We start from the raw sequence: 13,962 nt of genomic DNA on the forward strand, positions 1-13,962 counted from the left end.
TCATTGTTTACAAAAGTAAGTTAAAGTCAATACGTACTTGACATGATACACTGGGCAACACAAACCACACCAAACATATGAGGATAATCTCAGATGCATATATCATAGATTCTTTAAGTTAACAAATAAATGGCAGACGTGAAGAGAATCATGTTATCTGAAACGTTTCACTACTCGTGTTAAGTACCATAAACTATGCATTTCCCATAGCGTTTGTAAATCTCTTAAGATATTAATGGATTTTCTTTTACTTGCTATTTACCATCACATTAAATTGTCCAGGTATATTTGATTAATCTTGCATAATCTGGACTAAATCGTGCTTTGTCTTCGGTATTTTTGAAAATGGAATTAATAATCTTTTTTTTGAATGGTTTGACTATTAGAACTGGAGAGAGGGCTATAAGTACCAAAGGAATATTCGAACTCATAAGCTAAAAACAAACTCAAAAGAAATCCAAAACAAACCCAAAATACCATGAAAAATAAACAAACAAAACACAACATAGAAAACTAAGTGACTGACAACTCGAACGGGGTGATCTCAGAAGCCCCGGAAGGGTAGGCAGATCCTCGTCAACATAAGTCTCATTTGGGGATGTCATATTCCAGGGGAAAGAGAATGGATAGTGGTTACGACCATGGAACATAACGGTCAACCAGCCTGTTATATGATGTCTGTAAAATTTTCAAGTAGGTGACTGCAACTCCGCCATTTGAAAGCCACGATCTAATATCTCAAGATATGCAGTAACCCTTTATAAAAAAAATATACGTCAAATTGTTTGTCCTGTATTGCTTTTTATTGTATGTTTCGTGTTGTTTTTGTGAGTACACATTCTAAGATTAAATGAAGTAGGACTGAGGTCTGACAATAAACTTATAATTTGATTTATATACATAAGTACTTCTGAGCCAGTGACAACTCTACAACAGATTTATCCATCGGATCACCAGCAGTGATGATGATACATGGCTGTGTACATTATGTATATACAACTCGTCTAAACATTGACCCAACAATGTTAGATCTGTAAATTTGCTTTCGCAAATTTTTTGTTCTTCCCTCGCCGGGATTCGAACCCAGGCTACTGAGATATCGTGACACCATATCGCCTGCACTGTAGCCGTCCTGCTAGACCACACGACCACCTGGGCTTCATTAGAATGAAGCTTTTGGTGGCCGGGTGTTACCTTTCTACGTCAGTTTTAATCTAGCGTTGTACTACAGTACATGAAATATAAGGCATGGAGATGTTTTTGTTACAGATCAGCTAAATTATCTATAGTAAAGGATCCTACAAATATAGTAAATGATCTACAAATTGTCCTTTTTTTGCCAAATACAGCTAAGGAAATCTATTCCTGAGGTAAAAAAAGCCTTAGTATTTCAAAAATTGAAAGTTTTTTTAACAGTTAATTTATAATTATGAACATATCAATGATAACTCAAGTCAACACAGAAGATATTGCTTTAATTTTTGATATCTTAAAATTATATTTAAAATTACGTGAAAAAAACATATATGAAAAAAAAAATCACGAGAATTCACAAAAGAGAAGGATTATTACAATAAAATTGCCAAAAAATCATTATAGTAATTTTATTCAATAGTTATCAAAGGTACCAGGCTTATATTTCAATACGCCATTCGCGCATTTCGTCTGCATAAGACTCATCAATGACGCTATGATAAAAATAGTCATAAAGCCAAACAAGTACAAAGTTGAGGAGCATTGAGCCTTACCCTACCTTCTTTTTTATTACAAGTTCGGTAAACATGGTATTAGTTTTTAAAAAGTTTCTGCAATTATTAGATTGGCCTAAACAGATTCATTTGGTAGGGCCTTACTCAAACTATTTGTTACGTTTAATTTCATCTCATACCTTATTCATTACTATTTAATTTCATACGCTAAAGCACATAGCTCTACAAATATAAATATATTAATAAAATAATTGACGGAATGACATTATCAATGGTGTAATGATTCGTGACCTGACATACACACCTGATCAAATTGGAAATAAATTCAAATGCATTCAAAATACAAACATCCATGTTTAATGTCAAATATTAAAATGCAGATTTAAATAAATGTACCGAAAACCTGTTAAAAGGTTTGCACTAAGTAAAAAAATGCACCACATCGATGCATCGCAAAAGTCTAACATAATTAGTTATATGGTAATGAATTGAATTACAAAATGTATATATTTTTCTAAATATATCGAATGAATTCGTTTATAAACTCTATCTGTTTTCAACTTGTGGCTGATTTGCGTGTCCAAATCATTTGGGTCATTGTTTACAAGTTTTTTTTGGTGCTTTTCTTATTTCATTTTAAGAAACTTAAAAATTATAGTATAACACCAAATAATAAAAAAAAAAACAAAATGTATATATACATATACTATTTAATTAAATTATATAACATCAAAGTTTCTATTAATACACATTCACAGAAATTAAAAGAAAGTAAAAACAAATGATTTTTTTTTATTACAGCACATAGTGGAATTTAAAATGATAAACACAAAAATAAAAACTACATACCATTTCTCAATATTATTCTTGCTTGTCAAATTCCACTTGTCAATGTCAATGCTACCGAATAGTGTTTAGTTCTATTTCAGAATATTTAATAACTAAGCCATGTAGAATTTCTCGCATCACCAAATTTTGCAATAAGCTATAAGAGCGTTGGCATGTTTATTGAAAACTTAACGGAATCGTTGAAAGTCGATATATTCATATTTCATTGGTAAATTATTTCAGTATTATTTATTTTTCTCTAATTAAGTCATATGTAAAGATGCTCAGCACATAGATGCTTTAAGTTTGACAATATCCAAAGTATCAGAGTAAATAACTTGATAGTTTGTGGTAATTGAAACCAACTCAAAAATAAATAATAAAGCAATCTAAATTATGCAAAAGATTTTATTTTCTGATTCATGTCAGTAACTTCAAACAATAATGCAAGGAATTAATACTTTGATCGATGAGTCAGATGTGTAAAAATAAATCTAAGAATTGTATAATTATCATTCCAATATAATCTGAATGACATCAAACTATCACTATGAAACGAATTTAAAATAGAATGCACTAATAATAGCATTAATTAAAAAATATTTAGAGGCAATGTTTCTTTTTTTTTCGTTTTTATTCTTATACTTCGTACTTTATTTGTCCCTTTAAACGTTTTTATACGAACGTCACTGATAAGTCTTTTGGAGACGAAACGCGTGTTTGGCACAAATACAAAATACAATCCTGGTTTCTATGATGAATTTATTTTGTATAATGTAGTTTGTGGACGTCGATTTCTTTTTTTGGATCTAGCATTCATCGGCGTTTTATTTAACGTCCTTGTTAATTTGTAACCTTTTACGAACTTTATTTGGGATCAGTCTCCACAGATGTGAAAGTTGGGATACCCCAACAGTATATTGATGATTGTGAGCATAGATATTTAAAACAAAATACTGAATAAGAATAGTAGAAAAAAATAAATTATAAAAGAAGAGGATTTAGGGTCAACAAAAACATACAATAGCATATTTCGAATTTAAAGTTATGTGTATCAATTCTATACATATACGTCATAAAGTTTGAAATACCTTTATAGGGTATACACAATCCAATTCAGTTGGAAAGCAATCTTTATCAAAATGATGATCTGGTAGCCCGAAGGTCACGTGGTAGAATGATAACATCGAGTATAGAAAAGAAGAGAGGGATGAAAGATACCAGAGAGACAGTCAAACTCATACATCGAAAATAAACTGACAACGCCATGGCTAAAAATGAAAAGGACGAACAGAAAAACAATAGTACACATGACACAACAGAGAAAACTATAGAATAAACAACACGAACCAAACCAAAAACTGGCGGTGATCTCAGGTGCTCCGGAAGGGTAAGCAGATCCTGCTCCACATGTTGTACCCGTCGTGTTGCTTATGAGATAACAAATCCGGTAAATAGTTTAATTCGGTAGGTCACATTTAAGATTTATGAAAGGGAAGGGGATTGTAGTTACGACGTAAGGAACAAATCCGATATCATTTGTGAAACGGTTATTCCATAACGGTCAACCAACTCGTGATGGCGTCCGTAAAATTTACGAAGAGATGATTTCAACTTCACCATTTGGAACTCTTGATTTTATAGCTTCCTTGTGAGCAGCAACCCTTTATCAAGAAAATCATGATATGAAATGCAAGCACGGGAATATCGTATCAATTGGGAGATATATACATCGTATGCAGGTTCTGCTGGAATGTTGCTACCTAGAAATGGAGAGTTCACAATTGGAAAGCTGCAATCATCTCTTTTGTCGTAAAGTTTTGTTTTCAATCGACCCTCGATGTCAATTTCTAGATGTAAGTCAAGATATGAGGCCGACTTAACTGTATAAAGTGTAGAAAAGTTAAATGTTTTAATACTAGTATTACAAGATGAAAGAGAGTTGTATTGTATGACCTCTAAAAGATCTTTGGAATTTTTAAGTATCCACATCTGATTCACGCCACCTCTAGAATAGGCAGTTTCACAATAACTTCGAAGCCCGTCTTTGATTGCTGATAAAAAAAAAATGTTAATAATTTAGAAAGAGGTTTCCCAGAGCACTTGGAAGACCCAGCAATATACCGTTGTTTGTAAGGACACTTATGCAGTTTAGGTATCCAATACAGGGATGGAAGATCCAGTTCATCATCTTTGGTTGAAATTCCAAAGGAACATAGAACAGACCTATGATTATCCAGGATTTCCTCTTTCGTAAGTGTCGTGAGGGTATATGTTGTGTTTCCAAGTGAATTGTCAATACCTAATTCTTTTATCAAGCAGTTAATGTAATGAGTTTTACACACAAAAACGATGTTGTTTGGGGCTTTATCTGCGGGGACAACAACAAATTTGTCATTAAGGTAGGATAAGTATTTTGAAACATTAGGGTCTGTAAAGATTGACGTAGTATGGGCATTGATAGACACATTTAGTTTCTTAATTCTGATTTATATCAACGACCTCACTGCCTTAATCCATTCAGAAAGAGTGTCTACGTCTTCCTTCTCGCGCTTATCCCATTGCCTGCCATAATCCACGACTGAATCCATCAAAATTTTAAAGTTGTATAGCCAATTGATGAATTTCGGCTCACGATATTTTGAACCTTTCGATAACACATTTCGTAGGGAAGTGTTATTAACAATGTTGAGGTCACCGGTAATAACGTGGCCAGCCGGATTATATGTGAACTGGGGACTAGCACAAGTGCGATCAGGAGGTTTAGACTTGAAGTCGTCAATACTGAGATCCTGCAAAACGTGTTTGTAATTGAAAATTTTAGTTGCAATAGGTTTTGTATAGGTATAAGAAATGATTGGTACAGACTGGTCTTTGAAATAAGGAGGTATTTTCGATTGAACTAATTTATGATGAAGGATATTGCCAAAGTTGACGCCATCAAGACCTTTGTTGGCAAAGGAAAGATTAAGGAAAGATCTTTTCTCTTTTTCATCTTTTCCAATGCAGACTGGCTTGAAAATTCTCTGACTTGAAATATCCGAAATTATAGTGTAAGTTTGTCATGGTCCGACCGTGTCAAACCAAAAACTTATAACTAGTAATCAAAGGTACCAGGCTTATGATTTGATACGCAAGACGTGCGTTTCGTCTACATCAGACTCACCAGTGACGCTCAAATCAATAAAGTTTCAAAGCCAAACTAGTACAAAGTTAAAGAGCATGGATGACCCAAAATTCCCAAAAAGTTGTGCCAAATACGACTCAGTCAATATATGCATGGGATATGAAAATCCTTAGGGTTTTTTTTGAAAATTTATGCTTTTGCAAACAATAAATTTATAAAATACCTTATAGTTGATATGCATGTCAACACCGAAGTCATATTCGATGCTAATCCTTTAAACATGTAAACATTGGGAGTAAGAGCAAAAAATATAATCTTGATGTTAGGAGTCGGAATATGTTATTCGGTCTGGTGACATATCGTCTAATGGACTTTTGGTTTGTGAACTAACGTTAAATATATAGTTATCAAAAGTACCAGGATTATAATTTAGTACGCCAGACGCGAGTTTCGTCTACATAAAACTCGTCAGTGACGCTCATATCAAAATAGTTATAAACCAAAACAAGTACGAAGTTGAAGAGCATTGAAATTAGACGCTATTCGCCTGTCAAACTATAGTACAAAGTATGGTTAATATTCACGTCATATTAGCATGTTACCGTCCTTATAGGCATGGTACAAATGTCACATAACGTTAAAAAAATAAATGAGTATTAAGGTCAAAAGAATTGCTAAAGATAACAGTCGAAAAATTTCTTATTTACAACTCCAATAACAGGATTGATTACTTAATCCTCACTCAACTAAAGTACTGGCAATTGGTAGGATTGAAAGTCAGGACTTACTGTTCACCAGCAGCGTTACAAACTTGGTTGTAGCTATGTTAACATTGGATATGAAAGGGATTGACACAACGGCTTAAAAAGAAAAGACAGGATAACATGGCACACTTTAAATAACTGCAGTTATGTCGTTTTTTTTTTATTAAATTAGTAAAATATACAAATAAAACTTCTCAACGATACAAGGTAAATCATTAAGAACTCCAAGGGGCACTCAAAACGAAAATTCCCTTAACAAATGGCAAATCACAAGGCTTAGTTGTTTGCCTCCGTTCCCAATGAAGGTTTATCCATATAAATGCTACAAACACATAGAATTCATAAACTGTTATTTTCATTTAAGTGTTAGCTCACATATTACAGTACACTGGATGACATGTCCCCGGGCTGGAAACATGAGTCAACCTCCGAATCGACAAGTCTTTGATATGGATAAGACTAGTTTTAAAGTTTATTATTCGACCTAACTGAGGTGCAGCCCCCTCTATTTTCTGCAGTCGAGACAGGGAATGCAATCATGAGATCAGCGAAGTAGGATTTCAAATTAATGGAGACGGTTTCAGAAGATATATACATGTAAACTAGTTTAAATTATCCTAAAGAATAGTCATAATATTTTACCATTAATACTCCAACATGAAAAATTAAACATATGATACAAATACTACTCACCATTCGTATAATTGTGAATAAAGGGACGACCATTTGATATTCTGGGGGAGGAGGATTTTGAAAATAAATAACTCAGCATTGATAATCACAAAAATAAATGGTTTGTTCTGTGGTAGTTTGAAAATAAATTACCTGACTTGCAATGTATTGAAAATAAATAACTCATCAGGTCTAATTGATTGTATGAGATGGCACCAGATTCTTCATAAATTCACCTTTTCCCAACAAAAAAATCTGGAAACACTTCCTAATTTTTTTAATTATTATTTAAATATACTTGAAATGTCTGCAAATTGGTTTCATTTAACTTGAGGTATATTGTGTCAGGAAACCTTACCTCACTTTTATTTTAACAGGGCCGTAACTACATTGAGACAAATGCCTCATGTAGGAAATTTCAAAACAAAACGCTTGTCTCCATATCGAATTGTGTTCACGGCGAGTGCTTTGCAAGAAGCAAGTTCTGTTTTCCCTCAGACGTAGCCCTGATTTTTCGGGATCAATGTTTCTTATTTATTTGTCTTTTGTTCATTGATTGCCCTTCTGTATTTTGCTAGTGTTGCATTCCTTTTGTAATCTAGTAATTTTGTTATGAACTTGATCATGAGTTTTAAAAAACAACAGCAGCCACAGACTTGGTCCGTTTCTGTGTGTGTTAGTTACATTGTAGTGTTGTGTCGTTGTTCTCCTCTTATATTTATGCGTTTCCCTCAGTTTTAGTTTGTTACCCCGATTTTGTTTTTTGTCCATGGATTTATGAGTTTGAACAGCGGTATACTACTGTTGCCTTTATTTAACTATGTGAATTCCATTTTTGCTTTATCATGCATATTGGTCTTTTGATGTTATCCCTAGAAACTTAAGTCTTACACTGAATCTATACATTTTGCTTTCAGACCAAAATATTGTCAAAAAATTATCAAAACAGAACTTGCATTTTCAGATTAAGGAAAGGTTTTCGGAACACCCAGAAAGCACGTTTTTGCATTATTTGTTCTATAGCTTCTTGGTCCTTTAGTGGCTCCAAAACTCTTAAAAAAAAATTTCCCTAGCTCCGCTCGGCGAAATATTTATGCCAATACTTTTAAAAGAGGCCAGTTAAAACCAAACTTAAATACTATGTATGTATGCAATACATGTATATGCAGTTGGTAATATAAAAGATTCATTTCTGCAGAGGATGATGATTAATTCTGATTAAATAATACATAATGACTTGACTATACATGTATTATTTATAATAAACAAATCATTTAAAAATTGTATGTTTTCGAATATCATAAATATAGTTGTGAAAATGAATAATCAGTCCCTTGCTTTCATGAAAATGAAAAATCTTGATTCAATAGTGCAGAAAATGAATAATCTGTCCTCTTAGTTTACAAAAATAAATAACCGATCAAAAACAAATCCTCCTGCCCCCCCCCCCCTCCCCCCAGAATATGAAATGGTCGTCCCCTAATGATACTGGTTTGTCAAGTTACAATTTTTTATATCTGTTTTAGAATATTCAATTAAAATTCCGGGTGGTGGAATTTCTCACCTTGCCAGATTTGCAATAAGTTTCAAGGATTTCTATGTTTAACCGAAAGCGTGATGAAAGACTAAGCGTCAACATTTATCTTTTTTAAAATTGTTTTCTTTTTTAGTTTTGTTTACGGATAGATGCTATGTATATGAGAAATTAATAAGTTGTCAATTAGAAAAGTTAGCAAAGTGATACTAATGTGTTTTCTCAAGGAAAAAAAATCAAATTAAGAAATAAATCATTTCAAGTGAATTGAAAGCAATCTAATGTATGCAGGCGATTTCGATTGATGATTCATGAAAAATGTGCGAGAAACTTGTGGTGTTTGCAACGTCGTAGGCATTGAAAAAAAATGATGAGTTAGATTGATTTTCGTCAAATTAAGAATATGACCTTGTAATCTTAAAAAAGGTAAAAAGTCAAATTATCAATAGTGAAGATTCCTTGTATGAACACATAATGGCGAATTGTTCAGATCTTAAGATACATTAAACGTATATTCAAAGGACAATAACTCCTGTACTATAAGAAAACAGCTTTCAACATTTTGGTAGGTATGAGTGACGTCATTTTATTTATATATTACAGTGGGATAACGCCACAGGAAATAGAATATTGTAAGGTATAATTCGTTGGTACCGATTATATTGAATACCAAGATTGTTACTTTGATAGAATATTTCAGTACGCATTCACGGATGATGTATAACGATGATCTGCGAAATTGAAATAGAAACTAAATGCAAGGGCAAGCATATTTTAAAGGTTTATTATGAACAAAATATATCGCTATGTCCTACGGGAATGATCCTTGCTTCTTTTGGAGGTAGCTCTTTGATATGTGAGACATTCTCATTCAAGATTTATTTTAAAAGATCAAAAAATAAAACGAGTATTAACACGATAAAATATATTTAATACGCGATTCATTGGTATAACATTTGTAACGTCGGTTACCCTTAAACGGGTTACTGAAAATGAGTAAAAAACAGAAAGAAACTTGCATCAGAAAAATATGGACTGATCCACGTCGTCATGCAGCGTTTACCGGTCCGGATAAACATTATAAAATAATTCGTAAAGAGGGGAAGTTCGACATAAATATGTTAATAAAGGCCACGGTAGTATACCGCTGTTCAAAACTCGTAAATCTACGGACAAAAAACAAAATCGGGATAACAAACTAAAACTGAGGGAAACGCATTAAATATAAGAGCAGAACAACGACACAACAAATGTAACACACACAGCAACGGACTAAGCAATATAACATCAAAACCAAATACATGAATTTGGGATAGAAAAGTACCGTGACACGTCTTATAGTAATGTGAATTCACACTCAAATATAGGAGAAAACAAACGACACAACGTAAAAATGTTACACACACAGAAACGAACTATGATATAACAATGGCTATATTAATATATATAATAACTATATTATATATATATATATGTCCGGTTTGTTTTGGATCTAACTTTAATCATAAAATATCGTACAGATTACGTTGAACAAAATCAAAACTAATAAATGAAGGCGGTGATTAATTTTTATTTCCATAACACATGAATATAATAGAAAAGACGTCAATCAATTTGACAAAATCCCATGAAAATTACAAATATAACAAATATAACATCAAACTAAATACATGAATTTGGGATAGATAAGTACCGTAACACGTCTTATAGTAATGCAAATTCACACTCAGCAAAACAGTCACAATCGGGAATAAGTCACGTTCGGTAATTAAAAGATTAGACGACGTAATGACAAACCACAATCTACCATGTGGTAAAAATGTCCTTAGCTAGTTTGGTTAAAGACACATTGTATGGATCAACTAATTCGTGATGGTGTCCATAAAATTTACGGAGTGTCAATTTTAATCTGTCCTCCTCATAACTTTGTTGAAGCAGTTTCTGTGTAAGGAGCACACTTCTGTATATGAAGTCCGTATAGTGTGAACATGCACGAGAATAACGTATCAATAGTGATATGTAAACACCATACGAAGGAGCAGAGGGTATGTTACTGCTGAGAAATGGGAAATTGATAATTGGGAAGTTGAAATCGTCCCGTTTATCGTAGATTTTCGTGTGAAGTCGTCCATCTGCGTCAATATTAAGGAAAAGATCAAGGTATGAAGCAGTCCTAGTATCAGTAGTAACCTTAATTTCAGGTTCTTTGGGATATATGAGATGTAAGTATTGGCTGAAAAAAATGCTCAGAATCGATTATCAATGATAACGAATTAAGACAGGACCAAAAGCTTTCCCGAAGATACAAGAAATGGCAAGACTAAATTGAAATATATGTAATTGCCTTTTATCAAAGAATACAATTTGAATTCTTCTCTTTGTAATCAATGATATATGCATCAGTCTCAGAAACATATCAAAGATTTCGTACGACAAAAACGTTGTTTTGACTTAATAAGGCTCATCTGTTGTGACACTGGACGGCCAACTCATTTGAGTGCCATCAAAAACCAAACATTCCGCAAGGTTGGGTCAAATACGACTAAGGCAATACATGCATGGGACAAAAACTACTTAGTTTGTCGAGTAATGACTTATTTCATAAAAAGTGAATTTACAGAAAATAAACGTCAATTTTATTTTAGGTCAAAACAAAAGTGATGTTTACTGAGATGGTTGTAAACATTTAAACATTGTATACTTTTTTTTTCTAAACACAAATTATTCTTTTTTGATTTAACATGCGTTCTTTAAGACTACTTTTTATCTATCCGTAAAAATGCAGCTTGATAGGACAGACAAAGCAAACTATGGATTTCTTCTGTTTTTTTTTATTGCAATTGATCAATAGTTTATAAATTGTTACTGTTTGGCGTTGTAATAAATAGGATATCGTTGATATTTTGGGAATTTTAATTCTAGATTAAAAAGAGTTTATTTTTTTGAACATTTAGAACTTTGTACTTGTTTGGCTTTATAAATATTTTGATATGAGAGTCACTACATAAGACTCATCAGTGACGCTCATATCAAAATATTTATAAAGCCAAACAAGTACAAAGTTGAAGAGCATTGAGGATAAAAAATTCCAAAAAAGTTGTGCCAAATACGGCTAAGGTAATCTATGCCTGGGATAAGAAAATCCTTAGTTTTTCGAAAAATTCAAATTTTTGTAAACAGGAAATTTATAGAAATGACCACATTATTGATATTTATGTCAATTAACACCGAAGTGTTTACTACTGGGCTGGTGATACCCTCGTGGACGAAACGTCCACCAGCAGTGGCATCGACCCAGTGGTGTAAATAGTTATCAATGGTACCGGGATTATAATTTAGTACGCCAGACGCGCGTTTCGTCTACATAAGACTCATCAGTGACGCTCATATCAAAATATTTATAAAACCAAACAAGTACAAAGTTGAAGAGCATTGAGGATCAAAAATTCCAAAAAAGTTGTGCCAAATACGGCTAAGGTAATCTATGCTTGGGATAAGAAAATCCTTAGTTTTTCGAAAAATTTAAATTTTTGTAAACAGGAATTTATAAAAATGACCACATTATTGATATTTATGTCAATTAACACCGAAGTGTTTACTACTGGGCTGGTGATACCCTCGTGGACGAAACGTCCACCAGCAGTGGCATCGACCCAGTGGTGTAAATAGTTATCAATGGTACCGGGATTATAATTTAGTACGCCAGACGCGCGTTTCGTCTACAGAAGACTCATCAGTGACGCTCATATCAAAATATTTATAAAACCAAACAAGTACAAAGTTGAAGAGCATTGAGGATCAAAAATTCCAAAAAAGTTGTGCCAAATACGGCTAAGGTAATCTATGCTTGGGATAAGAAAATCCTTAGTTTTTCGAAAAATTTAAATTTTTGTAAACAGGAATTTATAAAAATGACCACATTATTGATATTTATGTCAATTAACACCGAAGTGTTTACTACTGGGCTGGTGATACCCTCGTGGACGAAACGTCCACCAGCAGTGGCATCGACCCAGTGGTGTAAATAGTTATCAATGGTACCGGGATTATAATTTAGTACGCCAGACGCGCGTTTCGTCTACAGAAGACTCATCAGTGACGCTCATATCAAAATATTTATAAAACCAAACAAGTACAAAGTTGAAGAGCATTGAGGATCAAAAATTCCAAAAAAGTTGTGCCAAATACGGCTAAGGTAACACTTTGGGCATCGAATTTTCAAACAAAATCAATATCAAGACGTGCAATATGGCTTAATTATATTTCAGATGAAAAAAAACTAATGGTACTTCGAATTGTAAAGAAGAAAAATCTGGTTTAGATATAGAAAAATATCATGTGTCACCATTTTTAACTACAGAAACAGAAACGTTTGAAATTGAATATGCATAGATAGATATTCTGGCAGACGAATTTCATTATCAATTGGAAATATGCGGTTTTCGTTTCCGTTTATGATTCATCCTTAAAGTTTGGTCGTGCGTTTGTTTGTTTATACGTTTCATCGTTTGTATTTGAATGAACCTTTTCCGGACCCGTTATTTGTTGTTATAAAATTTTAGAAATCATTTCAAATTAAGGAATTTATTTATATGAATATTATTATAATATTATAGCTCTGCAGCTTTATCGGGGTTTTGGCTTTTTTACCTGTTCGGTTTTATTGACTTTGTGTTTTAAGGCTTATTGGATTTTGAATTTTAAAATATTTTAGCCTCTATTATTACTGAAAGACATTTATTGTCGAAATGCATACAGTGGATTCATTATTATTTGTTGAATACTAATTTTCGTGGATTTCGTTGGTATAGTTGAACCACGAAATTAAATGTTCAACTAATAATACATTTATATAAGGTTTGGTTAAAGACTTCGGTAAAACTACGAAATTAAATATCCACGAACATTAAGTTTACCTTAGTCCATGAAAATTGGTACCAATGAAAATAAATGAATCCACAGTATATGTTGCAGTCAACTTTGTACTGTTATTGTTAAACCATGAACACAAATGAATGATTCAGAACAAGTATTGTTAAAATCGTAACCTCGTTTTCTTTTTTTTGCATTTAAATCTTATAATATTGTTTGATTGGGACAGTGTCATCTGACATTTTAAAGTCAAACATAGAACTATCGAAAACATAACAGTCTCCTTGATTATTCTAACGTGATATACCGTTTAGCGGGTTATTTTCGCGATTTTCAAGGCATACAAAATATTTTGGAGGTTAAAAAAAATGAACATTTACATCCCGCGAAAAACCCCGGCTATATTGTATCTTATATTTATGAAAATATAAAGACGATTGGTACGAGACGGTAGCT

This window comes from Mytilus galloprovincialis, chromosome 3 (assembly GCF_965363235.1).
Source record: "Mytilus galloprovincialis chromosome 3, xbMytGall1.hap1.1, whole genome shotgun sequence".
Taxonomy (NCBI): Eukaryota; Metazoa; Mollusca; class Bivalvia; order Mytilida; family Mytilidae; genus Mytilus; species Mytilus galloprovincialis.